Source organism: Triturus cristatus, chromosome 6 (genome assembly GCF_964204655.1).
Source record: "Triturus cristatus chromosome 6, aTriCri1.1, whole genome shotgun sequence".
In the NCBI taxonomy this organism is placed as follows: domain Eukaryota; kingdom Metazoa; phylum Chordata; class Amphibia; order Caudata; family Salamandridae; genus Triturus; species Triturus cristatus.
Window position 1 is genome coordinate 66,622,814 of NC_140589.1, and position 23,382 is coordinate 66,646,195.

The 23,382-nt window shown below is 44.7% G+C and overlaps 1 long non-coding RNA gene across 1 annotated transcript in view; it reads right to left on the bottom strand.

Annotated features, from left to right (window-relative positions):
• Positions 1 to 22,694, bottom strand: part of LOC146813770 (uncharacterized) — a 257,095-nt gene extending 234,401 nt beyond the window's left edge. The window contains exons 1-2 of the long non-coding RNA XR_014962438.1: positions 22,578 to 22,694; positions 16,731 to 16,799 (exon numbers count right to left, since the gene is read on the bottom strand). This is a non-coding gene — a long non-coding RNA (uncharacterized LOC146813770). The remainder of the gene's footprint in view (positions 1 to 16,730; positions 16,800 to 22,577) is intronic.
• Between the last annotated feature and the right edge of the window lie 688 nt (positions 22,695 to 23,382).

A 23,382-nucleotide genomic window follows, 5' to 3' on the forward strand; every position in this document is an offset into this window, starting at 1 on the left:
AGGCTCTACCAGACAAGCTGACTGAAGATACTGCATCGGGCATGTCTGCTTGTGGTCATGTGCCGAAGAAAGAAGAGCCAGTGATGTGGGGAAAGGGGCAGAACAAGACCACAAGATGGCGCAGCTCATCCAGGATCTGGCACGGAACCCAAATAGGAGCTTCACCACTGGTAACGAGGTGGTGTGCTTTTCTCCATCTCCAAACCAGGTACTTTGGCTTCTTTTTGTTATTCAGGAGTTTCTTCATGAGCGCCTGTCAGAGTATCACCTTATTCTTTCATTCTTAGATAACGTTGAGACATATGGGGGTCCTGAAAGGGTGGATGAAGAGGGGCTCATAGGTGCAACGATAAATCTCCCTGGCCTTTGATATGACCACATTGCCAAAGAACTTGAGGGTACTGACTCTCGATGTCAAAGGCCTAAATAACCTGGTCAAGAGGAAAGCGGTACTGTACTATCTCGAGCATGCACGGGCGTATGTCTTTTGCAGGAAACACACCTTATACGCAGGGATTGAAATAGGCTCAAGTCTCGAGCCTTTCCACAGCAGTTCTTCTCCTCCATGGCACACCAGACGGCGGGAGTTGCGATGCTGTTTTCATGCTCATTCCAAGGGAAGGTGGGTATAAAGGTGGCGGAGATCAGGGGTCGCCTCTTGGGGTACTGAATACATCTTGGCTCGCACTCCATACTTCTAGGTTTTATATACGCCCCGAACGTGAAGCAGGAGCGATTGGAGATATTATGGTGACACAGGACAGGTGGGTGATTCTGGGAGGTGACTTAAATCTGGTGTTTCATAATGACCTAGACCTCTCCAACCAATGACAGGGGGTGTCAGGGGCCTTTAGTGCAGGTGGTCTTTGCTGGGTACAGGAATTAGAGTTGAGAGATCTTTGGAGAGACCAACATCCAGCCTCGCGACACTATACCTCCTACTCTCAAACCCACAGATCCTACGCAAGATGTAACTACTTTTTGGGCTACAGAGAGGTGCAGGAGGTGTTGATCTCAGGAGAGATTGATCCTCAGACTCTCTCCTATCATGCTGCAGTTCAGCTGGACCTTGCCCTACCATCCCAAAGCCGAAAGCCCAAAACATGGAGATTGAGGGAAACACTACTACGCCACCCAGAAACCGAACAGGTAGGGAAAGCCATTTTGGACTATCTAGCAGTAAATGATACCCCCGAATCCTCCATCGCGATGGTATGGGATGCCCTGAAGGCAGTAATCAGAGGCGTATTGATCGCAATATCCACAGCGGACAATAAGGCAAGGCGCAATACACAGGCAGAGCTCCAACAGCAAGTCCGGGAACTGGAGCATATCCACCACCAAACAGGGGCCCCAAGGGTGTGGAGACAATTAGAGTTAGCCAGGAAACAATTAGCTAGTCTTGACTTCGATCACGCAGAATATTCGATTCTACGTCTTAGACATGCATTTTACTTGGGAGGGAACAAGAGCAGGAAGATGCTGGCTAACAAATTGAAGGGGCAACGACAGGCTAACACAGTGGAGCCTTTGATCTCAGAGACGGGGGAGGAGATAGAAGGAGATGAGGCAGTGGCTATCAGGTTTGGCACATTCTATAAGGAGCAATATACAGCCCAGGATCTCCCACCCAAACGGGGGAGGAGATAGAAGGAGATGAGGCAGTGGCTACCAGGTTCGTCACAATCTATAAGGAGCTATATACGGCACCAGACCTCCCTCCAAAACCCATTACTGAATACCTGGAACAAGCTAAGGTCTCTAGACTGACGGCGGACCAGGCGGAAGAACTTGATGCGCCTATCAGAATCAAAGCGGTTATATCCACAATCGACAGGTTAAAACCTAACAAGTCTCCAGGCCCTGATGGCTTCTCGGCCGCCTACTATAAAACATACTGTAGTCTGCTGGCTCCCCACCTCGCGAAGGTTTCTAATGCAATCACGGACTCACCGACAATCCACCCCCCCATCAATGATAGAGGCCTCCATTACTGTAATCGCGAAACCGGGCAAGGATAAGAAATTACGTGGGTCCTATCGACCAATTTCGCTTTTGAATGTTGATGGAAAGTTGTTCACAGGGATACTGGTGGCTCGGCTTGCCCCACTAATGGCAGGGCTAGTCGGTCCTGATCGGTCGGGCTTTATTCCCAATAGAAAATGCCCAGACAACACCAATCGACTACTCAACCTTATAGATAAGGCATCCCGTTCCCAGCGAAAGATGATGCTCTTCCCTATAGGTGCGGGGAAAGCATTTGATAGGGTACATTGGCCCTATCTAGCAGAGGTTCTGGCCATTTTGGGCTGGGAGACAGGTTTCGCTCTTGGGTGCTCAGCGGTTATGAGAGATCCCGAGCACCATTATCAACATAGATAAGGTTTATAATTCTTAAAGAGAGCTTCTGAATCACCATGTATATGTATGAAATGACTACTGTGATTTTGAGTACTATCTGTTCTTCTTGCAGGTCGCCCTCCTTAACGGCAGGGATAATTCCTGCATGAGATTTAAGTGGTAGGTAGGTTCATACCTTACCACCGGGTGTAGATAGTGTTTCACTAAGGTCCTGAAGAATCGCCATTGATCCTCCATACAGATAGGCGAGAAGATCTCGACCCCATTGGAGCAGAGCGCCAGTATCCTGACATTACAGTCTGATTGCCGCCTCCTCTTATTGTTTTTAGTCAGGCAGGGACCCTTCCAGAATAAAGTTGTCTTACAGGACTCCCTTACTTGTTTTAATATTTTTTTGCACTTACACTCCACATCTACACATACTAGGCCCCTTACATCCACGGCACCCAACGGCGAGGAAGAAAAGATCTCCGATAAAGAGCCCCATATTGGGAGCCCGTTGGGTATTGCAGCGCCAACCCGACGAGGAGCAGGCCCATATGATGAAGCATGACACCTAGCTTGCTGGGTGTGTGAGGGCCCTAGTTCCAACAAGAGGAATCTCCTTTCTTTTTTGCTGTACGACTAGATAATCTTACATCGTGGTACCCATTTATATAGCACTCGCACATACTTTCAGACCCACTGAGGAACTACGAACTTTCTTTGTGTAGATCCCGAGCATCAGTCAGGGTGAACGGCTGGAACGCTGAAAGCTTCCCAATACGACGTGGCACGCGACAGGGCTGCCCTCTCTTGTTCGCAGTCCATATGGAGCCTTTCACGCAGAGAGTGCGGGACACTCCAGAAGTGGGGGGAGGGGTGGACTTTGGAGGCGGGGAACACCTGATCAATCCCTACGTGGATGATGTTATAGTCTCCCTCGATAACCCCGGACTTCTCTTTCGAGCTTCCTACAGGAGGTCAAGGGGTTTAGAGCCATGTCGAGCCTCTGCATTATTATCACCAAATCACAGGCACTGAGCTTGATGGTATCCTAGAATACGCAGGAACACCTCACACAGACATTCTCAATTAGCTGGAGGTCCAACATTCCCTACCTGGGCATTCAATTCACTCCGACAATCCAAAAGACTGACGCTCAATTACCGAGATCTAGTGGACAGAGTGAAGTCGGACTTCATCGCTGGCAACCATACTCGCTGTCTTGGTTGGCGTGTGGTGGCTCTAAAAATACTATACATATTCCTGACTCTGCCTCTTTGGCCCCCACCTGGTGCGATTCAATCTCTACCAAAGGCCTTCCAGACCTTCGTGAGCGATTCAGCGCACTCGGATGAGGCGGGACCCGAGTTGGCAGACTCTGAGGGAAGAGGATTTGGGTGTTACATGCTTACTGTGTTATTTCCAGGCCACACAGCTCATATATATGGTGGAGTGGTCACACTCTGAATCTGAAAAATCTTGGCTGTTTAAGGACAGGGCATTAGCGGGAACTTCCTTGTGGAAGAGCCCCTTCCTGAAAAAAGTGGCCCGCCCCCCCTAGCGTCTATCTCTCGGCATTTACTGCACCCCTGCTTAGGGTATGGGATGCAGTTGGGACAGAGAAAAGTCTCACATCATTCCCCTTCCCACGGACCCCAATAGTAGAGAACCCAGATTTCACACCAGGACTGAACCGCACCGCAATCAATGCCTGACAGAGGCTGGGGTGCAGATCCGTAGGACACCTCTTCGATGAAGAGGGGCCCATCCCATCTGACACACTGAACGAAGATCTGAAAGCAGATCTTGCACTCCCTGAAGATGAGAGATTCCATTATGTGCAAATCAGGCACTGAGGTAGGTGTCGAGGATGCTATTAGAGCTATGCTTTCGCACATCATAACACACCCAACAAAGAGACAGAGGTCACCCCTTTTTGTGCTTTAAGGGAAAGAAAACCTTTTGATTCTCTTAAACCAGCAATGCTTGTCCAGGTCTGGGGTTTTGCTGGATGGTGCATCTTCAGGGAGTTCTGGGGAGTATGTTTCAGAAAAATGTTACTCCTAGATGTAGTCAAAGTAATGTCCGAATATATTCTATTAGATGTGCATTGCATTGACACTGCAGATGAATAAAGGTGATTGGGTGTGGGTGAAGTTACCCAATGTCAGTGTGAGAAAAGGGGAGTAAGATTTAGTAATCCTCATAAAGTCTAAGAAGTGAGTGAAAATTCAAGTGGTGTGAAATGGGGAAAATGGTCAGTGGTGGAATTGTAATAAAATTGTGAAAGTAAGTAGAGAAGGTGCCAAGAAGTCATTAGGGCCTGCATTTCGAAAGTTTGAGTGTACTGAGAGGGGTGCAGTTTTTTTTTATTTTGTTTTTTTTGCAGATTTTAAATAGTGCGAACTCGACCCGAAGGTATTGGAGCGCTTTACATAGCACCAGTTACGTGACACGAGGACACACATTCTTTTTTTGTTAGGCACAGGGAGATTAAGTGATTTGCCCAGAATCACAGGATGTGGACGCGACCCCGAGGCTGGAACGTTGGTTTCCAGCGCCAAAGTCGGCAGCTCTGGCCGACGAATCACATCCTCTCCCCGATGAATCTTCTTTGAGTGCTGGTGATGTCTCAGCTGGTCTACCCAATCAATGTTGACCACACCGAGTTAAGTTTGTGCCAACTAAAGTTAAACATTTTAAGATGTATTATAGATACACATAGTATTGTTACTTTGTATCATTGTTTGCTTCTTAAGTTACAAGACTGTAACGTGTTTTTCTATTATCTTTGTTTTACATTTTTGTTGATATAGTTGCTTCTGTTTTAGAATTTCCATTTTAGTTCTTGTAGAGTATATATGTTATTGTTTCATTATTGTTAAGCTCTGTAAAGGGTCTGCTGGGCTGAAAAGGGGAGAGGTGTGTTGTGTTTGAGTTCTGCTCACGAGGGTCCCATGCCGTAATGTTCGTGAGCAGAAGTCTAAATGCCAGTTATGTGGGGATGGTTGTGGCAGCTCGTGGAGAAGGAGGTCGTGCTGTCCATTGTCACTTGAAGCATCTTGTCTTACTGTCCCTCTGTGGAAATATGGATTTTTCTGGTCAGTTATGTCCCCTATCTTGGACCCCAACGGTTCTATGTGCATATCACAAGTACATGTATGTTCCCTCCAGTTCCAGTTATGAAGACGCAAATACATGTGCGTCCAACGTCAACATGTCCTCTGTCAGATCCGCCATGAACAGGCCGGATATTCCATTCCTAAATATGAAAGGCCACCAGCTTTATATGGTTCACTTATGCCATTTTACAGTCCAGGCAAGTAGGCCCTGATTCTGTCATCAAAACTCTTCTTGCTTTCTGCCTCTGAAAGCTCCAGTCTGAGCCTGCATCTGTGACCATGAACTTTGTCTCATTCTCTGCGCGGCTCACGAAGCCTGACATCAGCCTATTCTCTGCCAAGAACTGTATTTCACCTTCGAATTATCTGCTTCCCCCTCAGCCGATGCATTCCTGCCTAGTAGTTTAAGTAAACATTCTTCCAGTTACCGAGCAAAAGGCCCGGCTTCTCTGCCCTTATGCAAGTAATTCATAGCCCTGTCACCATGGAATATTCCTACCCCCTCGCATTCAGTGTAGACACTTAGACGCTTGTACACGCACGCACAGTCAGTATAGAATAGATTCTGTCCGAGAGTCCTTCTTTCTTGGATAACATAGTTCTTTAAACATAGGATGTTAGATATGATTTGGGATTAGGTTGACTTGACCCCCCAGACTTTTTGTCTCCACATGTAGAGCTAAATGTCAAGTCCCCTTCACCCCCTAGTTACACGTCAATTACACGTCATGCTGCTGCGCGCGCATCTATGCCAAGTATTATCTTATGGATCCGCCTATAGGTGACATCATAACCAATTATGTTCCTTTTTACGCCTTATTACACCCATTTCTGGTTACGCAGAACAAATCGTCATTTTCCTTATCAATTGTTACGCCTACTGCATTCGCTTCATTGTAATGTATGTACTATAAAAGTTACTTCTTGTCAATAAAGTATGTACTTCACTTCCTGAACCCCCGTGGTGATGGAACTTGGAGCAACCGATTATAATCGATCACTGGAATAAAGCCCATTCCGAAACTCTAAAATCACGGATTCTGCCTCTCATTTTACTGAGCTATTTTATAATGTTTCTGTATCAAATTCAGTCCCGGTAAAGGAATTTTATTTACCACATGATGGCGCCCGAACAGGGACACTTTCTCATCTCACGCGCCGGCGGTGAGTTGCAGGCCCGGTCTCCTGCCACAGCTGGACGGACAATAACGCGTACCAGCAGGATTTCCTGTATCTCCCTCCGGTCAAGCGGGGGCGACTGAGACTGCGATCAACACCCAGACGAGGCGGTGAGAGGTGCAAAGTATCCCGACCAGAGCCTAGCTGAGAGAGCAAGATCCGAGGTATATAGAGACCCACCAGTTCGAAGTCAAGCCCAGTTTCCGACGAGACGAGTCGAGTCCAGTCCGGTTCAAGTTCAAGTTACCGAGGCCTTCCGTTTCCGAAGCTACCCGGTGAGTACCATTACTGGGGAGGCATTTCTGACGTGCACATAGGTTGTGCCGGTCAAGACGGGTTTGGGTACACAAATCCGGTCTGCACTGTTTTAGCAGTGTATCTGTACTGTTTAGCAGTATATCAAGTATTCCGAAGTATCTAGTTAGTGTCAAGAGTTATGCTTGGTGATTAGTTATGCAGACGATCATCATTGTTGTTTATTTTAAAGGTAAAAAAAAATGTTTAATGTTTAATGTTTAATGTGTTAAACGTCCTGCATATTGTGGTATGAATGGTTGTTCATTATTGTGCTTTTGTATTAAGTGTGTTCAAGATTAAGTATCGGATCAGTTGTCAATATGCCGCTCTTTTCGAAATTAAGACAGATCACGACTAGAAAAGGGGTTCTCGAAGAAGCCGTCCCTATTCCTCCTAGGGACACTCCAGGGCACTTCATGTATCACAAACATGGCTTAGACGCTATATTATTTCTTGATTTATGGGTAGACTATACCAAGGGATTACCAGAAAGTCAGAGGTGGCCCGCAGCGGGGACCTGGGATGCAGAGTGCATCATGAAAGTCGAGGAAGAGTTATGGAAAAGGAAAGTCAGACAGTCACAAAAAGACGCCGTTGAGTTATGGCGTAAAGAATCTCATAGACGTACAGAAAAAGCACGTAGACAGGAAGAAAGGAATAAAGAAAGTTCAAATAAAGTTCAAGGAAATCTATTAATTGAGGAAGGTATCCGAGTGAAATCAGAACAAGTAGACAGACAAAGAAATGCCCTTATGAATGGTATGTATCCCCTTCTGGCCGAAGGATTACCTAAGGCTACTCCAGAGATACCGAAAGACTTGCCACCCCCATTATTCCCAATCAAGGTACATCCTAAGGGGCATCCTAGAACCGCAGAAGATGTTTTTCTTTCCTCATATTTAGATGACGCAGCTCCCGAGTATGCTAATTCCGCCCCACATAGACCGCATATCAGGGAGGTCCTACGCCAAGATCCAGTACCCGTATCCCTACAGCAACAAATCGAGTCACAAGTTCCGGCAAGCACATCTGTTTCTGTATCTGTTCCTACAGCTACTTCTATAGCTGTGTCCACACCTATAGTTGCTGTGTCACGTTCAACAAATCCTTTCACACCCGACGCCCCAGATGGGGCCACGGGAGGTGCTACCAATATCTTTTCTACGCCACCTAGAATAAATAAACTTACTTTTCAAGAGTCAGCGCATTCACGTACACCCAAATTCGTAAGTGCTCGTGCACTTAAAGAACTTCTCGTAGATTGTAGATATGACCCGGTGCCCGGTATAGAGGACGAAATGACCCTGGCCTCATTGCGTATCAGACGAGCCGCAGTGTATTTAGCGAAGTTACCAGGAATGACTGCGCATCTAGACGAAATATATCATTTTGTCCAAACAGGGCGAGATCCAGAATGTATTAACAGAGCTATGGAGTACCAGAAAGTAGAGATACAGGGGGAACTGTTACGTTTCCTCATAAACTGTGTGATCAGAAATGTAGACCGACCGGGGGTAGACCCGGAAGCAATGCAAATTCTTACCAGATGGAGTCCGAATATATCAGAAGGGAGACATGACAAGCAAAATTGTATAATAGCCATGTGCCGAAAGATCCGTAAAGAAATAGAACGCCTACACAAAGAGAGATTAGAGGCAGACGAGTTCGAACAAAGCGAGGAAGAAGGGTCAGGACTGCCCGCAGGACAGTCGGACACCATAGCCTATGTAGGTAGAGGAAGATCTTGTAATAGGAATCAGACTAGATGTCATACTGACTCAATACATCCGATATGTCCAGATAATAACAGGAATTTTCAAATACCTATAATTAATATAAGGTCTAACGAGCGTTCGTTCCAAACCGCCGACAAACTACTACGAGAACGAAGGGGTTATCATTTTCTCGACTCCATGGATGAACAAGATTTAGCCAGGGCAGCTGTCCATTGGGTGGACAGTCCCGGAAAATATAGTGATGATACAGTAGTACGCACATTTTTGAATCTCACCCCAGATGAACAGAGGTTAGCTGGGATTTATATGATTCAACAACTCATTATACTATATCGGAGTCAGCATTCGGACCCTGGTCCCTTACCTGACATACTGACTGAATTGCTTATGAATAAATGGAGAGGTCCAGGTACTAAATTAATTAAAGAAATTCTAGAATCAAGAAAGCAGTATATTCTTTTTGTATGCTCAGAGCAGGTCTCAGTGCCCGTCAAGGAAAGAACCACGTATCACATGGATAGACAGAATCCGTTACGAGAAGTGCACCCAATAAAAGGCGAGGACAACGAGTTTAAGCGCGTATTTGTATATACGCCCATATCAAAAATAGAATTGTTACAAATGAAGAAAGTGGTACCCAGTCATGACAAAGATCCAGCGGGTTTTCACCGAGAAATTAAAGACATGTTACTCATGGGAGAGTATACCTATCCCGACATTATGACAATATTAAAGGTATTGATGCCTGCTGGCATTTATGAAAAACTCAAGGAAAAAGAGTGGGAGGTAGGTGACCAAAAGATAGAATGGTCAGTGTTAGAAGCGGAAGAAAAGGCCCGAACTGCAGGAGCAGGACTTGGGGATAAAACTAAAGCATTACCAGGTTTACTAGTACAGGTACTGCCACGTTTATTAACTACGAAAAAGGAAGATTGGGGAACGATTTCAGCCTGTAAGCAGAAGCAAGATGAAGACACTAGTGATTACTATGCCCGATTTGAAAAATGTTTTGGTATAAATAGTGGCATAAAAGCCAGTAGCGAATCATACCCGCATCTGTTTGTAACAAAATTAGTAGAAAATGCCCTGCCCCCAGTAAAGAATAGAGTATTAAAATTCGAGAGTACCTGGCAAGGTAACACTCCATCACAAATGTTACAAATGCTACAGTACCATCACAATAGAATTAGAGAGGAACAAGAACATGAACACAGACGCATGAAAGACACGAAAATGAAAATGCTAGTTTCCCAGACAGTTCCAGCGGAAGGACATAAAAAGGGTATGACACATTCCGATTCAGCAGGACCTGTAAAAGGGACATGCAATTATAGTAAAAAGCCAGGTCATTACGTACACGATTGTCCAGTTTTAAAACATATTATCGCCATAGGTAAAACACAAGAAAGATCACGGCCACTCAGACAAGATCAGAATGAACAAGGAGCTATGCAGCATGCCCAGGCCATGCCAGCCGCACAACAGCCAATACAGTTTGTGCCAGCTGCACCACCGTTGCCTGTTACTGCCACACAGACAACAACACGACAAATGTATCAGACCGCACAGTATGAATATCCCGAGTATCAGCGTTACGCATGAACAAGCCTAGAGAGGGAAGTTGATTTACCCCTTATCGAGATTCCTGTAGATCAAGAAGGACCTTATGTACATAGTGAATTATTAGGCCAAGATAGGAAGTTTTTACTCGATACAGGGGCAAGTCGAACAACTATAAAACGTAGTGAAGTTCCAGGGGCACCCCTCTCAGGCTCTCAGAATATTTCCCTTGGTTTTTCAGGAAAACCTATTGTTAATGAAGTGTCACAACCACTGCCACTTACGATAGGACCTCTGACCCGAACTACAGATTTATTGCTTACTAAATCATGTCCAGAAAATCTGTTAGGAATTAAAACCCTGAAAGCTCTAGGAGCCATAATATGTTGTTCTCCGGAAGGTGTAAGGTTGTTTTTACGTGATTTTAAAGGTCACTATGTGTCTAGAGACATGGATCCCCGACTGCAGACTTTACCTACACGTCTATGGGCACAAGGCCCTACTGATGTTGGATGCATGAATATTACACCATATAGAGTCACATTAAAGGCAGGAGTGGTGCTACCACGAATGCGACAATACAAGTTACCACCAGATGCTGTAGTGGCTTTACTACAAATCATTGACGAGCTCATTGCCCAAGGAGTAGTTGTGGAAACAAACTCCAATGTATGTAATTCACCGATAATTCCGATTCTTAAACGAACAGATCCAAAGGCCCCGCCAGTATATCGATTGGTTATTGATCTGCGCGAATTAAACAAGTGCATTGTGCCATCATTTCCTGTGGTCCCAGATATCTCGTCATTACTGACAGCCATTGATTCCGAAGCAACATTCTTTACTGTAATTGATCTCAAGAATGCCTTTTTCAGCGTCCCAATAGATCCGGAAAGCCAATATTTGTTCGGATTTAGTTTAAATGGACGTAGCTTTAAATTCTCACGTGCACCTCAAGGATTTACAGAAAGCCCCAGCATCTATAGCCAAGCACTGAAACGAGAACTTGACAGTATCCACATGCCAGTTAACACTGCACTGCTTCAATACGTCGATGATCTGCTGATCACCGCGATAAGCGAACCTGAATGTGAGAAAGCATCACTGACAGTTTTACAATTTCTAGCCGAAAAGGGGCACAAGGTGTCCCCTTCTAAGCTGCAATTCTGTGTCCAGCGAGTTGTTTATCTTGGACACTCGCTGTCCAAGGAGGGAAGGCAGCTTACACCCGACCGCATTCAGTTAATAGCTAACATGCCTATACCTAAGACACAAAAGGAGGTACGAGCTTTCATAGGCCTCACTTCATATTGTAGGCAGTGGATCCCTCAGTATGCATTTCTAGCAAAACCACTCATTCAGTTAACCACACAGGAGGCAGCCACATCGACTGTTCTCCCTTGGACTCAAGAACATACACAAGCTTTTGAAAACCTAAAGAAAGCTTTATGCCAAGCACCTGTTTTAGCAACACCATGTTACAGAAAACAGTTTACACTCTTTGTTACAGAACGCGAAGGTACTGCCTTGTCAGTACTCACACAGGATCAAGCAGGAGCACACAAACCATGTGCTTATTTTTCTAGTACATTAGATCCCGTAGCTCAGGCTTTGCCTGCATGCCTGAAATCAGTGGCAGCGACAGCTTTAGCAATCAGACAAAGCGATGCCATAGTGTTAGGACATCCATTGACAGTTCAAGTACCACACGCAGTGGAGGTTCTTGTAAATAGAACACAAACACAACACTTGACTATAGCGCGACTTACAGGGTACGAACTTACACTGTTTCAGCCACATATAGAGATCAGACGCTGTAACACATTGAATCCTGCCACACTTTTGCCAGTATCCGGAACAGACCCACTAGCTCATGACTGTATTGAAGTTATTACTATAACGACAAAACCCAGACAAGACCTGACAGATGTTCCATTGTCCGATCCAGACCTGACGTTGTATGTAGATGGTTCATGTATGAGAACAAGTACAGGAGAGTTAGTGGCTGCTTACGCAGTCACCACAGATACTGAAGTCATTGAAACTAATCGTATAAATACTTTGTCAGCTCAAGCCGCAGAGCTCATCGCTCTGACACAAGCCTGTATTCAAGCCACAGATAAAAAAGTCAACATATACACTGATTCACGTTATGCATTCGGAGTTGTACACGACTTCGGCGTACTGTGGCGAGAGAGAGGTTATTTAACTTCCCACGGTGCCCACATTCAGAACGGACCCCTCATTCATGCCTTATTAGATGCGATACATCTACCCACTGCAATATCTATTATGAAATGTAAGGCTCATACAAAGATTACTGATATCATTTCCCAAGGCAATGATCTAGCCGACAGAACAGCTAAACAGACTGCTCAAACTCAAACCCCCGACATGACAAAGACAATAGTCCCGACACCGACACATTGTATGACAGTTAAAGATCCTACTCTTGACGTGATTGACATACAGACACATGCTACACCAGACGAAATAAAGAAATGGACTGAATTAGGAGGGATCCAAACGGACCAAGGATGGATGATGAAGGAAAAGTCTGTATGGTTCCTTCCTGATTCAATGGTCCAAGTTATAATTAACACTATACATAGTCCAGCACATCTAGGAGAAAAAGCTATGCTAGACAGCATTCAACACATTTGGTTCAATAAACATTTACGAGCAGCAGCCAAACAAAAGGTCCGTACCTGTATGATCTGTTGCCAGTTTAACCCAGGAAAAAGCGTTCCCGTAGAACAGGGTGGATTTCATCCTCCTAATAACCCTTTTGAAGTACTCCAGATGGACTATATCCAGATGGAACGATGTCGAGGATTCAAATATGTTCTCGTAGTTGTCTGCGCTCTGTCCCGTTGGACAGAGGCGTACCCGGTTTCAGATTACACTGCCCCGACTACTGCCAAACAGTTGGTTCGAGAATTCTTCCCACGATACGGTTTACCACGTGTTGTTCACTCAGATAACGGCCAGCCGTTCTCATCCGAATTAATGAAACACGTTTCACTTCTGTTAGGTTATCAGTGGAAATTCCACTGTGTCCGACACCCCGAGGCAGCAGGTCTCGTAGAAAGACATAATCAGATACTGAAAATCAGATTGTCCAAAATATGCAGAGAGAAAGGTGTCGACTGGATAGTAGCGTTACCAGTTGCACTCTTTTACATGAGAATGGTAGCACACTCTCGAACAGGGCTATCCCCGTATGAGGTGATCTTCGGTAGACCACCAAATATGTGGGGGACGCCCGTACCACGCAAAATAACTGATATTGACTGTAATATGCTGACAGATTACTTGGCTTCCTTGATGTCTGCACTACAATCTTGTCGTTCACAGGTAGCTGCAGCCTTTCCCGACAACACCGAGGTGAAACCCCATGACGTGGTTCCGGGGGACCTGGTCTTTGTGAGGAATTTCGACCGAAAGACTCAGCTGGAGCCCAGGTGGAAAGCACCCAAGTTGGTCCTGCTGACCACAAGGACAGCCGTGAAGATCGAGGGCCGCAAGGGCTGGATTCATTCAAGTCATATCAAGAAATTTCATGGACTATCCTCGGATATAGACATTGTGCCCTGCACTCCCTCACAGACTGATTCAAAACTTCCTTTGGTTGAAAAGACTGAAACCGAACTTTACAAACTAAAGCTTAGGCCCAACAAGTCGAGCAATTTGATTGTTTAAGTCCTCTCCAAGGTGAAGCGGTTGAATTGTCTCTGACATGTATCCCTTGGACCTGAGTAGAGAAAATACCCGGAAAATGTTGAAACGACAGGCGTATTGTAAATCACTGCGTAGCCACTGCATAGTGACATTATTAATTCTGTTTTTATTAAGTCTTTTAATAATTGTTACAAGTATGTTGTTGCACATATATTACCCTATTTCTAGACATGTTTATAATATTGCTGCTGAACATTCTTTTAGTGACTTACCTCCACATGAATTGTCTTATAGACTTGCGCTGCGCAATAACACTTTCATTAGTATGTTACATCATTCCCATCAGACTAGTAATGCTACTAATTGTTGGGTGTGTGGTCGGCTCCCTCCCTATCAGAATTATGAAGGAGTCCTGCCATTCTTTCCACACCCATTTACACACAATGGCTCCTGTGGAGCATGGTTTAGTTTAATCAATTCCATAGACTCAGACACAGCAGTTTACCAAGATCATTGGGTATGGGGAAACCTGAACCTAGTTTTACTCAAGGTCTGTTACCGCGACAAGGAGGGTCGCCCCAAAAGAACAGGAACTGATCTAGAAAATGAAGTATATGGATTAGGTAATTTTACACCTAATCTCATGATTCTAAATGTCGTATCCGAAATTGAACTAGTCTTGCTCACCATGTCAGTATTCCCAGCGAAGGGTGAATTATGTGTAAGAAAAGTTGGTTCCATACATATGGGCCATAGTAAATGCACCACTACAGTAGAATTCAGTAATCAAGGCAAATCTTTATTTAGAGCTTCTCGCCATTCCTACTTTGTATGTGGTCAGACTGCATATATGCGTTTACCTCTAGATTGGGATGGTACCTGCTACATTGCATTCCTTTTGCCACCTGTTTTCCTAGCTCCTCCTGATTATTACAGAAATATTCATTTAGTACACAACAGAGAGCGGAGAGATCTCCCCATTGTCGATTACACTGAGACGGCATGGGACAAGTATGTAGATTTTAATAAAGGCATCTTTCCCTACATAGGTACCGTTACTAATAGTAAGCTGATACGTAGATTAACTAGAACCCTTGAAGCAGTAGTGAATGAGACTATTTCCGCCTTAGGCAATTTAACAGAAGAGCAGTCTGCTATGCGGATTGTTGTGCTTCAAAATCGTCTTGTCCTTGACGTCATCCTGGCTGATAGGGGCGGAGCTTGTAGGGTCATCGGATCAAGCTGCTGCGTATTCATACCAGAAAATTCGCCATCTGTATATAAAGCCATCACTCGCCTTCATAAGATTGTAAGCCAGATACACCAGAACCCAGGGACTTGGACTTGGTCCAGTTGGTTTTGGAGTGTGATATCAGCCTGGGGATGGAGAGTTTTATCCTTCCTAGGTATTGGCCTTCTCATACTATTCAGTTGCTGTCTATGTCTACAATGTGGACCAGCGATCTGTGGTCTGTGTGCCACATCGTGTATTCCACCACCAAGATTTCATTTGTCACGGAAGAAGAAAGAAGAACAAATGATGCTATATGAACAGATCAATGGATTAATGAAGATTGATATCTCTTGAAGGGCAAGTAGGGGACAAGGAGGGAATGTGGAAATATGGATTTTTCTGGTCAGTTATGTCCCCTATCTTGGACCCCAACGGTTCTATGTGCATATCACAAGTACATGTATGTTCCCTCCAGTTCCAGTTATGAAGACGCAAATACATGTGCGTCCAACGTCAACATGTCCTCTGTCAGATCCGCCATGAACAGGCCGGATATTCCATTCCTAAATATGAAAGGCCACCAGCTTTATATGGTTCACTTATGCCATTTTACAGTCCAGGCAAGTAGGCCCTGATTCTGTCATCAAAACTCTTCTTGCTTTCTGCCTCTGAAAGCTCCAGTCTGAGCCTGCATCTGTGACCATGAACTTTGTCTCATTCTCTGCGCGGCTCACGAAGCCTGACATCAGCCTATTCTCTGCCAAGAACTGTATTTCACCTTCGAATTATCTGCTTCCCCCTCAGCCGATGCATTCCTGCCTAGTAGTTTAAGTAAACATTCTTCCAGTTACCGAGCAAAAGGCCGGGCTTCTCTGCCCTTATGCAAGTAATTCATAGCCCTGTCACCATGGAATATTCCTACCCCCTCGCATTCAGTGTAGACACTTAGACGCTTGTACACGCACGCACAGTCAGTATAGAATAGATTCTGTCCGAGAGTCCTTCTTTCTTGGATAACATAGTTCTTTAAACATAGGATGTTAGATATGATTTGGGATTAGGTTGACTTGACCCCCCAGACTTTTTGTCTCCACATGTAGAGCTAAATGTCAAGTCCCCTTCACCCCCTAGTTACACGTCAATTACACGTCATGCTGCTGCGCGCGCATCTATGCCAAGTATTATCTTATGGATCCGCCTATAGGTGACATCATAACCAATTATGTTCCTTTTTACGCCTTATTACACCCATTTCTGGTTACGCAGAACAAATCGTCATTTTCCTTATCAATTGTTACGCCTACTGCATTCGCTTCATTGTAATGTATGTACTATAAAAGTTACTTCTTGTCAATAAAGTATGTACTTCACTTCCTGAACCCCCGTGGTGATGGAACTTGGAGCAACCGATTATAATCGATCACTGGAATAAAGCCCATTCCGAAACTCTAAAATCACGGATTCTGCCTCTCATTTTACTGAGCTATTTTATAATGTTTCTGTATCAAATTCAGTCCCGGTAAAGGAATTTTATTTACCACACCTCTACGAATAAATATTGCATGGAAAGCTTACCTGGCCATATCGTCTTCATCGCTGCAGGTCCAACAACCACCTGGAATGCCGCTGACTGTAACTAGATCCCTGCAAGAAAATACATTGTCTTTTCAGTGTTTAGTCTCAAAACATTTTTGAACATCCATTTTTATGTATCAAAAGGCAAGAGTTTTTTCGAATCTCTATATTCTGAACTTATGATATTTCTAAATACAATTGGGTATCATTTCCATATGTATAAACTGTAATGTCAGCCTCTTTGAATACCATTGAGTGATTTCAAACACATGTTAATCAGGTAGGAGCCAAGATTGAACCTTGAGGGATGCCACTAATGCAGCAGAAACGTCAGAGCTTAAGTTGCCAATTCTCTCAATGTGTGTTTAGTTTGAGAGAGAAGTTGAGAACCAATGAAGCCTGGCTGCTGGCGTTCATGCGCTCATCACGTGTGCCTATTAGTTTTTGGTGGTCTGTGGTATTGAAGACCATTGAGCAATCTAGGAGGATGAGTATGCACACATCACCTTTGTGAATGATGCAATGTGCATCAAGTAGCTTCTAATACTACAGCCCTCACAGAATGCCAATTGTTAAGGAGCAAGAAGGTCATGATATTCTAAAAGGCATTCAATTGGTTGGAAACAACTACTTTCTCAATCACTTTACCCTGCCAGGGTAGATTGGTGGCTGGCCAGAAGTTGGAGCACACTATAGGGATGACCAATAACCTTTCAAGCAATGACACTTTAGGGAAATCTTAATGGTACTGACAGAAAAGCTATGCTTGGCCACGAAAAGCACATACGACAAAACATCACGTATAACACGCTTTGAGGGGTATCAAATTTATCCTCAATGCACCAAGAAACAAAACTGGACAAGAAGATCTCAAGAAGGCCAAAAGGACTCAATTTGCCTTGCTCTATTTCTTGGCATGAAGGAGAAGGCTCTGGAGATTTGAATGCAGAATCTACCCCTCCAATTGCAAGAAAAGGTCCGGCCTGAGAGGAAGCGGAAGAGTAGGGCATAACAGGCACAGCAGATGCTAGTACCAGACTGAAGTTAGTCTAGGGTTCTCTTTAAGATTTCCTCATGTCGTTTATTGCATCTAGGCTACACGGTCAACCAGCCGCTCAACCCTCTACAGATCAACAGCTTAAACGCTCTTTTGAAAACCGCATTCCACGCTACCAAAGTTACACATGAGCAGGTCTCTGAATGTAGAACATTTCATTAAAGAGGCAAGATACAACATACTAGTACAGAAAAGATTAGACTACAACATATCTATTCTTCAACAACAACAACAAAAAATAAAAAATTAAAGAATAGTAAATAAGGATCCAATTAATCTCGGAAATGGCTAGGAATTTCCTTGACTATGGAACTCCTTCTTGGAGACACACAACCATGTGCCACCACACTCTGACCCAGCATATGGTCAGAACTGGATTTAACTTTAACAACTTTAGAGAGATTCCACCAGTGACCACCTTCCACATTCACAGCATTACCTTTAACGTACAGAGCCCTGACCAGTTTACCAAATTTGGATTTGCCCTTTTTGACCTTGACAGGAGACTTAATTCTGACCATGTCTCCAGGCACCAAAGGAACCACCTTGGCACCCACTTTGTCATACAACGTTTTTTGTTTCTCCTGTGATTGAGTCATAGACATCAACTGTTTGACATCAGATTCCGTTTTGAGACACTTTGACATCTATCCAGGCCTAAACGATGTGTTTGCTCCACATTACCTCAGCAACTAAAAATGTGTCACCTTGGTAGAGGAATGGGGTGTACTTCTGTAAAACCAAACTATGCTTTGCAACGCACTGCCCAAATACTGGTTGCAAGCCTTTGCCCACTTAACACACTCACCTACCACTCTGTTCATTCTCTCAACCAAACCATTTGTTTGGGGATGATAGAGAGAGCTCTTTAGATGGATGAAACCACGCGACTCCAGAAACACACACATCTCAAGGGCTCACAAACTGTGTCCCATTGTCAGTAACAATCACCTCAGGAAAACCTTCCCTCATGAAGACCATGTTGAGAAACTTAATTGCTACACTGGCATTAGTATTCTTTACCATCATGACCTCAGGCCATCTGGAGGTGTAATCCATGAGAACAAGAATGTACCTACACCCACCTGGCAAAGAGTCATATGGTCCCATGATATCCAAACCTAGGTTAACCCAAGGTCTGTCCGGACAAGCAATTTGCGTAAGATGTGGAGTCGCAACCCTGAGTCTTTTGTCAGCAGAACAACACCCACCACAATTAGTCACCACCTCATCAATCTCAGAATCCATGCCAGGCTACCATAAAGTCTCACAGACCCGCTCTTCATTAACTTGTTAACCGCGGCGTAAAATCTGCTGCAGTGCGGACGTTTCCGTGTGCGGGCAGGGCCGCGTCAGCTAACGGACGTGTGCAGCACTACGGAGGTAGTGCTCGCGACGGCCGTTGGATGACGCACGCAGCGAACGGGTTAAAGTTGCACCCGGATAGTCTTCATGTACCTTCCTTACAATGATATGCCTGAAACAATGAGGTGGTATAAGTTTGTTGGCATGAAATAGCATTCCATCTTCCAGAGAAAATTCACTGTTAACTTTACAATACGGCTGCATCAAAGGAGACAACATTTAATCCCGGGGCCAACCACACGTAACTAAATCACACACATCCTGTAAAAAAAATGTAAATCCGTATTTGTAAAGCGCAAACTACTCACCCTTATGGGTCACAAGACACTGGGGGCTGTTGTGGAAACTAAGTGAGCTATTGCCCAGAGTCACATGGTGCTGAGATGAGCTGCTGCTGGAGCCAGGGATCAAACCGTGAGCCCTGTGCTCCGAAGTCAGCTGCCCTGGCCGCTGCACCACACCTCTCCACCTGTAGAATCTAGTCGTACTTGAAGGCAGTAACCCAATCTTTCTCTGAACTTAACTTGAGCTCTCGTATCTCTAAAGCTGCAACCAAACAATCTTCGCAGTCCTCATCCAGAAAATCACACAAGAGGATCTCATCATGCTCATTGATTTCAAGAGGGAACCGAGACAGAAAATCTGCTCTTCCAGTCCTTCCTCCTGATATATAAGACACATCAAATTGGTACTATAAGAGTCTTGTAACCATTCTTAATATCCTGGGAGTGCAGCACTTACTCACACACACCCCTTCCCTTCCCCCCCCGAGAATGCGGACAAGGGGTCTGTGGTCGATCTGTAACAAAAAACACCTACCCCAAAAATATGGGCAAAATATCCCAATGGCCCACAAACACGCCAGCAACTCTTTCACGATCACAAAGTATTGAACTTCTGCATCTCCCAGCACTCGACATGAACACAATAGTATGCTCTACCTCATCAAACTTCTGTGTCAAAGTTGCACCCAATCCCACTTGGCTGGCGTCAACCGTAACCAGCCAGGAAAATTGGGATCGAAAGGTTTGAGGGCCTTGCTGTTTGCCAAAGTAGACTTAACTACGTCAAATGCCTCCTTACACTCCATGCACCACTCAAATTCGACCCCTTTTTTAAGAAAATTGCTAATAGGACGTACATTGGTGGCAAAATCAGGGATAAACCTGGAGTAGTACTCACACATTGCTAACAGAGACTTCACACCAGTTTTGTCTGTTGGAGGTGTGGCTTTCACGATGGCATCTACTAATCCTGGTCTGGGGCTGCTGCCATCCTGAGACAACAAGTGGCCCAAATATTCTACCTCACGGCAGCAAATCCTGCACTTCTCAGATTTGAGAACAACTTCCTTCTTCTCGAAGATGGTGAGTACTTTCTGCAAAACTGTATCATGTGAGGTCCAATCCTTGGCAAAGACCAAGAAGTCATCCTGGAAAACCAGGACACCATCCACCTCCTTGAGCAGATTCGACATTACTCTTTGGAAAACCAGAGCTGCCGGCGCTAACCCGAAAGGCATCCGTTGGTACTGAAATGTGCCGAGGGGCGAGGTGAATACAGTAAGGTGCCGTGACTCGGGATGAAGCTCAACCTGGTGATAGGCGCTGGCTAAATCCAACTTGCAGGAAAACTTAGACCCTTTGATGCCTGCAAACCAATCAGCTATCTCTTTGTTGAGTGATATTAAATCCACACAGACACGCAAGTCCCCACTCCTCTTGCATGCAACCACCAGTGGAGAAAGCCACAATGAAGACTCCCTAGGCTCAATGATGCCTTTGGTACACAAACTCTTCAACTCATTGTCTAAATCCTCTCTCACACTAAAAGGCGCCCCTCTGAGTTTGTTTGATGGGGACAGCCCCCTCTTTAATGTTAATTTTGTGTTTAAAACCCTGAATTTTGCCTAGCTCTTTTCCAAATACAGCGGGAAATTGACTCTTCTGTTTCTGACCCTCATCCACATCACAATAAACAACAAAGACTTGCTCTCTTGCCCCTGGTCGAAGAATCATCCTAAAAAGACCCTGATGAAACCACCCGAGAATGTTTAGGCCCTTTACAGCTATGTAGACTTTCCCTCGTATTTTACTGCCCTTAAATTCCAACTCATCTTCAAAGTATCACAAGAGTTCAATCCTGCGACCTTCATATGACACAGGAGAATGATCAGGGGGAAATAGCTGTCTGGTACCCCATGTTTCCTCAAAAAGTTTTTGGGTTATCATACTGATCCTGGCTCCTGAGTCTACCAGTAGGTTCAAAGTTTTACCCCCAACATTGATTTCCACAATGGGATCCACACAGCAAGAAGGTATTCCCCAAACACCAACTCTCATCCAACACCACTGAGACCACTTCAGAGTCAGATTCTTAATCAGATTCACATACCACTGCAATGGTTCCTTTTGTCAGATTTCCTTTTGAGTAGTTGCACATAACATTAACTGCAGGACATCTTCCACCCTTGATGTGAGACATATTACCACAAAGTAGACACATGTTACTACCCACTTGACCAATACTGTCAAACCTGACAGGTTTTAAACCATTGGCCATGGAGTTGCGCACAGTTCTCTGTTTAGGCTTACCCCCATTGACCACATTCACACTTTGCACAGGTTTGTCATCTAGTTCTTTTAAGGAACTAATGAAGTCTCAATACTTTTTGCAACCTTGATGGTCTTGTACAGGGTGGGATTGCCCAAACTCAATGACTTTTGTCTAATTTGCTTGTCCTTGTGGCAGACAAGCTGGTCTCTGAGCAAAATGACAATCAGACGCTAATATACATAATGCAGATATGGAAGTATCTACATCCTCTCAATCAGTTTGTTTCTTTTAAAAAAAATTATGTCTAATGACCATCAAACTGGGTTGCTTGTCAAATCTATTCTTCAGTTTACCTATTTCGTGGTATTCATCACTATCACCAGTGTCCTGTTGTGCAAGGTCCGGTAAATGTTTAAAGATGGCACGACCTTAAAACCCAAGGAAATGAAGTAGTATACACTTTTTCCTTCCAGCCCCCAATTTGAGGGCTCCAATAACTCCTAAATAGGTTTCAAAAGCGTCATACCAAATTTCCCACCTTACGGGCAGTTCTACTGAATGTTCTAAAAATGCAGGAGGAGGATTAACACCTTGCATGGTACACATGGCCAGAACCACAAAGTATAACCAATGTGAAATGTACTTCTGAATGGCGAGGCAACCTAGTCACTGACTAGAGTTAAGAAAAGCAAAATCTAATCAGATCTGCAGAAAACACACACGATAACCAGATATACACAGTGTGGAGCGTCAATATTAATGAGCCAGAAAAGGTGTGCACATCACCGTGAGAGAATAAACACAATGTTTAAAGGTATGATGTGCCATAAAATATTACTGTAGGTGTGCAAATCACCGTTTGCACATACTTCCGGAAATAGATGCACCAGCAGGGTCACATCTCGTTGGGTCGGTCCACTTGCAGAACTAAACCCCTGCTCGGGGTATCAGCAGCCGAAGTTGAAGAACAGATGCGTGAATACCTTGACGAACAAGGAACAGCCTGTTGTGACATCGGGAGTACAGCAGAGCGTGGGCATGGTACACCCAAGATGGTGGTGCTCACGTCACAGAATGACTAGAGCGAACAGCCGTGAGTCGTATTGAGGCTGCGCCAGTTGCAGAGAATCACGTTGAGTCTGCGCCGGTTACTTTCTGCCACTTCCAAAACGGCCAGCACAAATCTGTCCCAGATGAAGAAAATCCGGAAAGGCCAACTGAATGGTGAGCGGCGCAGCAGCGATTCGAAGCAGGAGAAGGCAAGGTTATGGCTGAACCAATCTTCACGTCGTCGGGACGGTAGAGGCACGCAGGTTCTTCTGTGTAGCCAGTCGTCACCACAAATATTAAGTCAAGGAGTCTCTAAGATTTCCTCGTGTTGTTTATTGCATGTAGGTGAAGTGAAGGTAGAGGCATAGAGGCATAGACTTTTTGTAACTCCTTCTTGATTAAATTAAACTCTTCCTCGCACAATTCACTCCAAATAAACTTAGAGTTCTTCTTCAATAGTGCACGCATATTGTAAACTTTTGCTGCGAAATTTTTTATGAACTTGGCACAGTACTCAGCCATGCCGAGGAATGCTCTCACCTCATCTTTTGAAACAGGTGCAGAGAACTTAACAATATTCTCCACTAAGGTAGGCTTGGGTTCAACACCTTTTTCGCTTATGAC